Source organism: Mastigoproctus giganteus, chromosome 7 (genome assembly GCF_048544385.1).
Source record: "Mastigoproctus giganteus isolate SK-2022 chromosome 7, ASM4854438v1, whole genome shotgun sequence".
NCBI classification, from domain to species: domain Eukaryota; kingdom Metazoa; phylum Arthropoda; class Arachnida; order Uropygi; family Thelyphonidae; genus Mastigoproctus; species Mastigoproctus giganteus.
In genome coordinates, this window is record NC_143581.1 from 122,293,512 (window position 1) to 122,306,232 (window position 12,721).

At 36.6% G+C, this 12,721-nt stretch overlaps 1 protein-coding gene across 2 annotated transcripts in view; it reads right to left on the reverse strand.

Annotated features, from left to right (window-relative positions):
* The window catches only part of LOC150083174 (E3 SUMO-protein ligase RanBP2-like), a 621,501-nt gene that overhangs the window by 312,356 nt on the left and 296,424 nt on the right, over nucleotides 1-12,721 (reverse strand). The window lies entirely within an intron of this gene.

A 12,721-nucleotide genomic window follows, 5' to 3' on the forward strand; every position in this document is an offset into this window, starting at 1 on the left:
GCAGAACATAAAGGTATCAATTTTCTGAATCTGACTGGAAATTAATTAAAACCACTTTTGAAATGCAACGATTAATCAAAATGTATCAAAATGAGATACTCAGAGATTAAGACATATTTACATACATGGGAAGTTAATCCTCTTAAAGGCTCAAAGAAAGCATATAAAACTTATTACACCATTCCTGCCAGATCACAGCTGAAATCATCTCTCAGACTCAGTTTTTAGAATTTCTAAAAGTTTCTCCATTCCATTCTGCTTCCAAAGATTTTCAATTTAGAGAAGAGACTACTGCATATGATAGGTATGAAAGTTTCTCAGTTGTATTACTTGTAGAATACTTGTTATAGCAAAAAACTGTGTAATCAGCCATACTGTGGACACACAATTAAATAATGCAATATTGTACTGTGTACAGTGTTCTGTGAATAAGCCACTGTCCAGTGTGTTTGCTACATTTTTAAAGACATCAATCCACATTCAACTGTAAATGAGGAGCATTTACAGTTGACTGTAAAAGTACCTTCTCAGTTGTGAACATACAAGGATATTAATCCATGATGAATATTGTATGCACGGCATTCTTTGTAAATTCAGCTGGTTACGTTTCTGGCTGAGAGTTGTATACTTCTTAATTTGTGCAAATTTACAGATTTGCATAGCTATGTTTTTCAAAACAATTTTAACTTAACTAGCTCATTTTACAAGAAATGTTTTTCAATTTACTTTTACAACAATTTTATCATGCATTTGGTTAACTGTTCACCACAGCTGTATACCAGAATCTAAACTTTATAGTACTCTTTATCATATATTGTAATATTTAGAAGAATAAATTGATGTCTTTAAAAATGTAGCAAACACACTGGGCAGGGCTTATTCACAGAATACTGTACACAGTACAATATTACATTAGCATTAGTAGAGGCATTTGATGCAAGAAAGCAAGCTTATGCAGCATCAGCCAAAAAAAAAAATAAATAAATAAATAAATAAAAAATAACCACTCACTTCACCCCTCTGTTCGTTCGAAATACCTGTCCAGCTGAGCCTTAAACTTATTTAGGCCATCAACTTCCACGACAAAAGATGGAAGTCTATTCCACCAACCAACCACCCGCTGGCTAGAGGCAAATTACCTCACGTCTATTCTACATCTGTCTTTTCTCAATTTGAATTTATGCCCTCTCAGGTGATTATTCTGAGCAAGAGGAAGAATCCCATCAGCATTGAGCATGCTCAAACCATTCAAGGCTTTATACACCTCTATCAGATCACCTCGCCGGTGCCTAGTCTCCAGACACTGTAATTTGCAAAACTTAAGCCTTTCTTCGTAAGAGCACCCCTTTGTTCCATTCACTAATCTTGTTGCCCTTCTCTGTACTCGTTCCAGCATCTCTACATCCTTCTTGAAATGAGGCTTCCAGACCTGTATACAGTACTCTAGGTGTGATCTGACCATTGCCTTATACAAGGGAATAATCACCTCCTTATCCCTGCTAGAAAAATTCCTATATATCATCGACAATACACAATGAGCTATTCTTGCAGCCCGTCTGCACTGCTCAGAAAACTTCATATCTGCCTGCACAACCACCCCCGCCGACTGGGCTAGCCGAGTGGGTAAAGTACCTGCCCGGCAACCCAAAGGTCGCGGGTTCAATTCCCGCCACGGGCTTGGATCAAAGTACTGCAAAAACCTTGGGAGGTGCAATATGGCCACAGAAGCCGATGCGCCAATAACTACCAAATCAAAAAAAAACACAACCAGCCCCAGGTCCCTTTCATTCTCTACCACTGTCAGTGTAGTACCACAGAGTTGATATTTTGCTCTGGGGTTGCTGTTTCCCATATGTAGTACTTTACATTTTTCAATGTTAAATTTCATTTGCCACCTCTCAGCCCATCTGCTCAACTTTTCCAGATCCTGTTGCAGTAGCATAGTGTCAGTAGTGTCCTTGACAACCCTGCCAACCTTCGTATCGTCTGCAAACTTGGACATTAAGCTTGATATACCATCATCAATATCACTTATAAATACAGAAAACAATAATGGACCCAACACTGAACCCTGAGGGACTCCACTAATAACATTAGTCCATGATGAGCAGTGTCCATTGATTACCACTCTGTCTTCTTCCCCTCAACCACCCCTTTTATCCATAGCAGCAATTTGCCTCCAATGCCACACTGCTCCAATTTGTGCAGCAGTCTTCCATGTGCAACAGTATCAAAAGCCTTTCTAAGATCCAAGTATATAATATCAAAGTTATTCCCTGCATCCAGTTCTTTTGTGACTGCTCATAGTATCCAATCAAATTGGTCAGGCAAGACTTCCCCTTAACAAAACCATGCTGTGTCTGAGCTATAACTGAAGTCTTGTCTAGATGATCCTGCAGTGCTTCTTTAACCAGTGCCTCCATTAATTTTCCAGGAACAGAAGTTAAACTAACAGGTCTATAATTACTTGTGTCGCCCTTTGATCCTCCTTTGTGAATTTGCACATCTCCAGTCCATGGATACTTCCCCTGAGTCCAAGGAAGCTCTCATAATTATGGCTAAGGTTTTGCTTACTTCCTTTGCTGCCTCCTTTAATATAACTGGATAGGTCCCATACACCCCTGGTGCGATTCTTGTATTTATCTTCAACAGTTTCTCCTCCACTTTAATCTCAGTTATTACAAGATTCTCTAGCTTATTGCCAGAGTTGAATACACCTCTGGCATTCCCCTCGTTGAATAACTCCTCATGTGTGAATGTCGATGCAAAATATTCATTCAGTTTGTTAGCTACCTGAGCAGGATCATCAACAGTTGACCCATCGATATCAATTGGACCAATCTGATTCATCCCCTTCCTTCTAGAGTTTACATAAGTAAAGAACTCTTTGCTGTTTTTCTTTGCATCCCTTGACAAAGATTTCTCGTAATCTGCCTTCGCCTGCCTAACCTCCTTTGTAACTTGGTTACAGATCAACTTGTATCTATCATAGGCTTCTGTGTCACGTGTTAATTTGTATGTATCCCATGCATTTTTCTTCTCTGCCATATGTCTCGTTAGTTCATCTGACATCCACTTAGGCCTAAACCTTGAACAATATTTCTTAGTTGGTATGTAAAGCCTAGTAGCTTCCAAGATAAGTTCTTTGAATAATTACCATTTTGAATTTGTTGTTGGTAACATCATCAGTTGGTCCCACTGTATAGAATTTAAATACTGTCTCAGTCCATCGCCTTTACGAAAGCAATAACCCTTCCCTTTACCCCTAATAGTAGTTACCTCTTTGAGTAAATCCCACTTCAGCACACTGTGATCACTGCCACCTAGTGGTTCATTTACCTGCAGATTCTTAATGCATGGCGAATCACTACTGATAATCAAATTAAGAGTATTACTCCCTCTAGTTGAAGAAACATTAAATCGAAACATTAACTCGAAACATTAAATCACAGTACAATATTACATTAAATTTTATTTACATAAATCAATTATTAATTCTGGAAGGGCATTAAACAATAATACTAACCTTAGTTTTAAATAAAATACACTTTTCTATGTGATAAGCTCTAAATTAGGTTTATGGTTAAATAGGGATACATTTTTATTTATATTTTTAAATATGGCTTTTACTACTTTTCTGTGATGCTGTTACTGAAGTTAGAGGAAGCTCCCAAAACAGGCTGACTTCATAGTCACCAAATTTCAATAGAATTAATATTAAGCAGGTAGATAAGTATAGATACAGTAGAGATGCTGTGTACAATTTAGTGCAAGAATGAGTAAGACAAAAGACTTAAGTGACTCTGAAAGTGGTATAGTAGTTGCCATCAGTATGCACATAGCACAGAAACTGCAAACCTGCCCAGGTATTCATATACAAATGAGGAAATGTTTGAAAACATTTCCGCCATTTCTGATACCTTAATAATGACTAGCCAACCCAGCAGTTATTAACAACAGTAGAGGCATTTCAGAACACAGAACTCTCCCATACCTTGTAACAGATAGAGAATTACAGCTTGCAATTGAAATGGGTTCTACTCCTGTTGGGAAAAAACAAGTTGTTTCATTATTTCGTTAGTAAAGGCACATGATGCAAGAAAGCAAGCTTATATAGCATCAGCAAAAACAAAAAAAAAAAAAAAAAAAAACATAATTTTGCCCATCCACTCACTCCAAATGTTTATCTAGTTCAGCCTTGAATCTATTTAAGCTATCAACTTCTACAACGACAGATGGAAGTTTGTTCCAGCAATCAACCACATGCTGGCTAAAGGCAAACTTCTGCACATCTGTCCTACAACTGTCTTTCCTCAATTTGAATTTATGCCCTCTCAGGCAATTATTCCGAGCAAGAGGAAATTATTCTGTGCTTAAGAACACTAACACCAGACAGTGTAGGATTTGAAAATTACACGGTCTGACAAATCCTGGTTCCTGCTGTTTTGTGCAGCAATTTTTATGGCAGCACGAGTCCATGAAGTCCACGAGTCCTGCACGGGTGTCAACAATACATGATCACAGGGGATTTTTTTTTCATAGTGCACAATGGGCCCTTTAAAACCAGTGGACTAACATTTGGATGGCACAGATTACTGGGAAATTGTTTCTGACCAGGCACATCTCATCACAGCTGCAATGTATACATCTGTGAATGGGTTCCTGCAACAGGATAATGCACCATTTGATATCTCAGTCACATGTTAAAATTTACTGTTCATATTGACAGATTTGTTTGTGCACTGTAATCTGTGTTGTCCATCTCCAAGCTGAAATCCCCCTAAACCCACTTGAGGAATGAAAATGTATAGAACAGCAGGACAGATTTTTTAAAATTTGAAAATCTCTAACGATTTTTAGGTATGTGCAGTTTGCAAGGTGATTATTGCAAACTCCACATACCTTGCAAACTCCACATACCTAAAAATTTAGAAATACTAGGGGAAGGAAATTTTGTTTTAGAAATAATGAACTTACCAACACACGAGTGGTACAAAAGCATGACTCATAATAAACCTTTAGTGAAACCATGAGTGAAAATTGCATAAAGAACATGATAATTGACATGATAACAACTGCCAGTGGGAGTCTTCTCTGATGAGTCCAAATTAACCTCAATGCATTGATGGGAACTACTTTTGGCATAGTTTCATTGTAGCTTATAACCTACCTCCACTGTCCATGTGCATAATACAGTTGACATAATCACCATCCTCCTCAACACTGAGTAAAAAAAACCTGAGTTCAGGTCCCGTCAATAATGTGAGGAATTCTTATGGACCTTTTTCACTCCATGGCTGAGTTAGTTGGTCCAAGTATGCATGGTTCCCCCCTGAGTTTTTCATCCAACAAAGAGGCAAAACAACCACAGAACACACAATTTAGAGACATAAGATACACCCAGGTGTCTCCAATTAGCCGAATGCAGTCCACATCCGGAAAGTAAAAAAAATTATATATATATATAAATTACGCAAGGTGTAATGTAAATTATAATTTGAACATGGAAATCTTTATATTACTCCTTTGTTGGGTCAAAGATACTGTGGTTTTAAGGATAGATACCTAGCACACCATGATACAGTATCATCATACACACACTATGTTACGATTTCCCATGCAAGTGTGAAGTTAGCTCCAGTGCACTCTGTCATCTGTTACTGAGTATGATGAATAGTGAAATGCTCTGAAATTCACAGTTTAGTGGAATACTTTTTATAGCAAGTAGATAGCAAAAATATTTTACAATATATATATATATATATTTACTTTCTATTAATTACACATATTTACAGCCCAAAATCAACCAATATGTATAAAAAGAAAACTGGACAAGGAAAACAGACAGTTTTTACCAGATTTTTAAAATCTGATAAAAACAAGTTATGTTTTAGACTTCCAAATGAAGAATGAGTGATTCCAGCTGCATAATTTGTCTTCAAACAGTTGCTATTATTAAATGTAGTAATCTGAAATGTCATTATGATACAAAGCGTACAAGTTTTCAAAATAAATATCTAGTAAGAAGAATCCTTCATAAAAATAAAGCGGCAAATTTATTATAAAGCTTCTCTGCTTCAACACAAATTATGAAATGATGTCAGTTCCAGCAAGAAAAAGTGACTGTAGCTGACATGTATTTCTTGCACTCTGGCTAAAATTATGAAACTATTTACTAATGTCTGTATTGTGAAAGAACGTATCATTCAAGCTGCCCCATCAATGTTTGAGAGCGATGCTGTTGATAGCATTCGTAGAATCCTACTACCAGCCACTCGCAACATGAGAAATTCAGAAATACTACAGGAGGAAAATTTTAAGCAAATACAACATTATGTTCAACTTGCTGAATGTTATTCTTTGGCTCTGGATGAATCATGTGATATTGCTCAAGTACATTTATAAGATTTGATTTGTAAGTTTTTTAATTAAAAAAAAAAAAAAAAAAAAAGAGCAATATCATGAAGATCTCTTAACTGTGTTATCCCTTGAGGATAGAATTCATTGAGATGACTTGTACAATTCATTTACTGAATTGTTGAATACCAATGATCTTGATATATCCAAGTTAATATCGACATGCACAGATGGTGCTTCAGCAATGATAGCTTCAAACAAAAGACTGGTTCAACCTCTGAAGCAAGATAACGTAAATTTTCTAAGTTATCATTGCATATTTCACCAACTATCTTATGTTACAAACCTATTAAAAATTTTGAAGACAATGCAAAACGTCATAAATATCATTAATTTTAATCGATCTACATCTTCACTTTATCACCAATTCAAATCATTTCTTCAGGAAGTTGAAGCCAATCGCAATGTTATGCTTCTTCACGATAATGTATGCTGGCTTAGCAAGGGCAACATTTTACGAAGGCTGTGGTCAATTAGGAAAGAAATAAAATCATTTCTTGCTATTTCCAGAATTCCAGCAGACAGAAATCAGCTAATTTTTCAAGAAGATACAAATTTATTTACTATTGCCTTCTTAACTGATACATTAACATATTTGAACAATCTAAACCAGAAATTACAAGGAAAGGACAATTAATTCTGAATTGTTGTCAGTTGTACAATAATTTCAAAGGAGACTTCAGATGTTTCCCTCTGATTTTAACAAGATGCTGCACTTTATGCATATGAAAGAAGTATTGATGGAAAAACTTAATATACAATCATATAAAAATGATAATTTTAGGTTTTGGTTTTTCTAGAAAATATTTTGGTATTTCTAGAAAAAAACCAAAACACGAATTCGACAAAAGGTTTGCAGGTTTTAAAAAAATATGTCCATTTTCACTTCACTTGAACTAATGAGGCAGCAAAATGGTTTAAAAGTAATAAAGTGTACTGCAGTTAGAAATGACTGATTTTCAAGAAAAATTTGCTTTGAAAGAAAAAAAATTTATGAATTGAGCAAATTTATGAGTGATTTGCAACAGTTTTAGGGAAAATATATGCAATGTGAAAAGTATCCTGAAATAAGGAAACCGTATACTCAATTATATACAGTGTTTGGATCAACATATATATGTGAATCAACATTTTAAAAAATGAACCATATTAAGAACAAGTTTCGATTTCAGCTAACAAATAATCATCTACAAAGTTTGCTTCACATTAAGTATAAGATTTAATTGCAGATTTTAGAAAAATTGTTTTAGGAAAAAATGTTACAAATATTACATAATATTTATTAGACAATTTATTAATTTTATTTTAATTTCAAACATGCAGACCACAATAAAATATTTTTTTCTAATACAGACCCCAATGAAAACTAACTGGTGACCCCTGATATATACAGTGCAATATGATCTTAGTTGCTGATGCTCCTAAAACACAACAACAACCTGCCTGTAAACATCATTGTCTCGACAGTGATGTTTACATCAAGCCAGGTGCCATCCTCCATGACAGTAAAACAATTTCACCACCTGTCATGCATTTGGGGAGCTCCAAGTCTCGTTGATAACTGGATGAATTTCTTAGCCCCATCCATGGTTCTAATGCATAAAGGAAGTGCCTCTCAGTGGTGTAAAGCGCAAACACTGCACATTGACCATAACAGATAAAGTTGAACTTCTAAAAAAACTCGACAGCAGTGTGTCTGTGAGAAGTTTTCCTCTGCTTAATTGTAAATTCCAGCAATTCCTCTTATCTTAATAATTTTCTTTTAGCCTTTTTTTTTTTTTTTTTTAAAAACACACTTATACAAACTTGCGGAAAAACACAACACAATATGATGGATAATGGATACAGCGTGCTAACGAACTTGATTTCACAAAATCTCTAACAATACTGACAAACTTATAAAGTTTGTCAGTATTGTTAAAGATTGAGAGTTTATTTTATCGTAATTAGTTTTATTGCAGCGCTCGCCGCGCATGCAATAAACTAATCACAAACGACCTTCATATGTATGCTGTAATAGGGTCACACATGTGGCCGACAGAACTTCTCAAGAAATAAAGTAACCTACTGGGCCTCGTTGGCCATATATATGCAACATAAAAAAAAAAAAAAAAAAGTATTTTTTTTTTTTTATATTTTAAGCGAAAATAAACGATAACACTGACATTACAATATTTATTTTAGAATTACTAATCAAATTATTTGCTAAATATTTTTTGGCCTCTGGGGAATTTTTTTCTTAAACTAGTTTGGCAGTCAACGTGTTAAAGGTAGAAGGAGGTGGTTAGCTGCTGGGTAAAATGTATGTGCTAAAATACCAGTGATCCGGCAAACTCACTAATCCGGCACCCCACAGGTTCCAACGCTGCCAGATTAGTGATGGTTGACCTGTATACTTAAATGATGCCAATTTTGTAACCACTTAGTAGTTGGCTATGTATAAACATGGTGCTACAGCACAAACCTATACGCTGGTTAACTTCTTCATAACCTCAGGCCTATTGCCCTAAACAAATTACAAAATTTTCAATTACTGTACACCATCAGGCATCTCTCATATCGTGGAATTATACTTTGCAACTGGGTTGTCATCATTGTAACACCAGGGTACCTGCCCACCCACCGATGAAGAGTGATATCTGTAGAGAATAAGTAACAGTAGTCTTCTCCATTAGAGAAGCGTTACTTATTCGAGGTAGTGCAATACCATGGAAACTCGTTGCGAAGGCATTCACAATATGAGATATACTTAAATGATGCCAGTTTTGTAACAACTTAGTAGTTGGCTACGTGTAAACCTAATGCAAACCTATATGTTGGTTAATCATTCAATTATGAATTCAAAATTATTGCCTTCAATTAAATCAATGTTTATTAGCAAGATATCCTGAAATCATAAATCGCTCCTTTCTCACTCATACTGGAGATGATTCAAGTGCAGTCTGACAGTCCTAGTTTTAAATTTAACTAATAAAGTTCTTTCAAAAAAAAAAGAAAAAAAAAAAGTTACATGGAAGAGGAGACTAAATCAGTTCATTAGCTCATCAATTCACTGGTCCTTGAGGTTGTCACAGACATTCTCTCAGATATGCCACACAAGCTGTACTTGCTACCTGGGAGTCTAAAATGCTGATGGAACTGATATTCACGTGACACTCAAGTCAAGTGGACCCAATTTCAGTGAATTCTGGACAGTCTATGACAGCCAAATCCTCTACTTCCATCTTCACGATGGTGGCGCTGTTAGTAATCCTGGGTATAACCCCCATGCACAAACACACTGTGGGTGATCACCCTGGTGTGAACAAACAGGGGTCAAGGTGTGGCGATCACACAACATGGAGGAATGCTGCCCCTCTGTGTTACCAGGCAATACTAGCTGGTAGATAACTCTCCTCAACTAGTGCAATATCACCACTTTGCTTATTGGAGGCTTGAAGTGGTGGAATTCAAGTGCAGTCTGACAGTCCTAGTTTTAACCTTAACTAATAACTTAACCTTAACTTAACTAATAAAGTTCTTTCGGAACTTTATTAGTTAAGTTATTAGTTTATTAGTTAATTAGCTTCAGTCTCCTGAGCTAAGTTCCAGTCAACCCTTCCCCATCTCTTCCATTATGCAGTATGACTGATGACTTTTGAGGTTATGATGGACATCATGGCGAGATCCAATCTTCCTTACATTTTGAGAGTACAGCTCTAAAACAGTGTTTGCAGGCCGGCCGCTAGTTAGTACACTGGACAGAACCTATTGGTAGCTCTTTGGGAGGCTTCCAGATCAGCTAGTGTATAATTTTGCTATCTCTATTCTGCCAGATAGTGATTGGAGGGAGTCTGAGTAGTGTGTATACGAGGGTGGGGGGCTTTGTTGAGGCCACGTTTTTTCAAAGATCTGGGTATATTCTTACCATGTGTACACCATATCCAAAAATTTCTTCATTACTTTATACAGTATGTCCTCCCCACTTTTTCTTACTATTGAATACACCATGAATTGTCAAACTAATACAGTAAGCTTATCTGCGAAAAGATCTAAAACCTCCCAAACACTTCCTAGTTCATTTCACAAACATAAGTGGTCTCAATTCTAATCTCAACGATGTCCATTTCCACAGGCAGTCTGCCAAACCCCATCTACTTTTTCTGACAGAATCTCAGTTATCGATTGATTCAACTACTGCTCATCTCAGTTGCCAAAATTATTTGCTGTACGATTCCTTTCGCCTCAAAGGTGACACTTATGCATATCTCCATTCCGATATCCCCTGTCAGAGACTTGGTAATTTGGAATCTCCTCTTTTCGATCTTCTCAGGCTTAAAATCTCTCTACCTCATTCTGTCAAATTCATCTGTTGTCTCTGCCTTTCTCCCAAATCCTAATCACTTAGGCGCACTACAGCCATAGCAGCTAATGCGGCAATAAACAACCATACCCAAAATTATTTGCTGTACGATTCCTTTCGCCTCAAAGGTGACACTTATGCATATCTCCATTCCGATATCCCCTGTCAGAGACTTGGTAATTTGGAATCTCCTCTTTTCGATCTTCTCAGGCTTAAAATCTCTCTACCTCATTCTGTCAAATTCATCTGTTGTCTCTGCCTTTCTCCCAAATCCTAATCACTTAGGCGCACTACAGCCATAGCAGCTAATGCGGCAATAAACAACCATACACCCCCCCCCCCCCCGACACACACTTGGAGCTAGGGCTTACAATACTGGGATCCAGGGATCTTGAATACTGGGAGCTTTTTTTTTTTTTTTTTTTTTCGGTATTGAAATACCAGTATTGATACATAAAATATCAGTTTTTCAGTACTAATTAAAAAAAAAAAAAAATTATTATAATTTAAACACAAAGGTTATAAAATCAACTTTACGAGATTATGATGTCATTATCCCTACTAGCAAATGTTCGATAAATCATCGATAGGACACCATGCAACATTGCAACCTGTCCACAATTCTTGGACAACTTCATGTCTGACCGTAACTCACAAGTCCTGTTCCTCCACTACTGACTCTAGTTCAACTCCACCAAGTGTATAAGTTATTTTGAGGTTGCTGTTCCCCAGGTATAAGATTGTCAGAAAAGTGGCAGCTATGCTGCCACTTTTCTGACAATCCCAGAAGTCTATCTAGGTCACACTGAAGAAGCTCTGCTTGGCGGCGATCATTAACTACTCTGATCTTTACATCATCTGCAAGTTCAGACCTCACGCACTCCATTTCTTCATAGATGTCATATAAGATAATCAAAAACAACAGTGGACCCAATACTGATCCTTGGGGAACCCCACTTCTTACATTAACCCAATCTGAGGAATAACCATTTATCACGACCCTCTGCCAGGTGCCCTCAAGCCATCATGCTACCCATATAAGGATTTTCCCTATGATTTCAGCCTGCTCCAGCTTATAAAGTAACCACTCATGTGGAACTGAGTCAAATGCTTTGCTGAAATCCAAGTAAACAATGTTGAAATTATTCTCAAAGTCCAGCTCTTGAGTGACCCTGTCAAAATAGCTAACCAGAATAATTAAACATGATTACATGATTTTCCCTTTACAAAACGATGCTGTGTATCCTACAGAATTCCATTTCCATCTAAATGATCCTGAATTCCACTCTTGATTATTGCCTCCAAGGTTTTCCCTACTACTGAAATTAGGCTGGCCAGTCAGTAATTTCCAGTTACACTCCTAGACCACCTTTTTGTCCAATTTACACCAATCCAACGGAATTTCTCTCTCTCTCTCTCTCTCTCTCTCTCTCTCTCTCAGGAGAGATTCCAATTTACACCAATCCAACGGAATCTCTCCTGAGTCCAGTGATGCGCTTATAACTAGCCTTAATGGTTCAATGCACTCACTTGCCACCTCCTTTAAGATTACAGGGTATATGCCATCAACCACAGGAGTCTTACTCGCTTGTAAGTGCGAAAGTTCTCATTAAATAATCATTTGAAATTTCAACATCATTAATTACATTTTTTTCAACTTTACTTGCATAATATCTCATTGACACAAACTTTTTATGTAAATATCGATGCAAAGTAACTGTTGAGTTCATCTACAACTTCAGCTGTGGTATCTAATACTGTCCCACATCCATTACATAAGGGTCCAATCTGATTTGCCCTTCTGTTCTTTGCATTTATATATTTGAAGAATTCCTTAACTGCACTCTTTACTCTCTTCTTTATTCATTATTAACACTCCTTGCTCTCTCCCAGACTCAGTAAAGATACTATAGTGATAATTATACTTTGCTTAATAAAACATCTTTCTCCTTCAGAAAATGA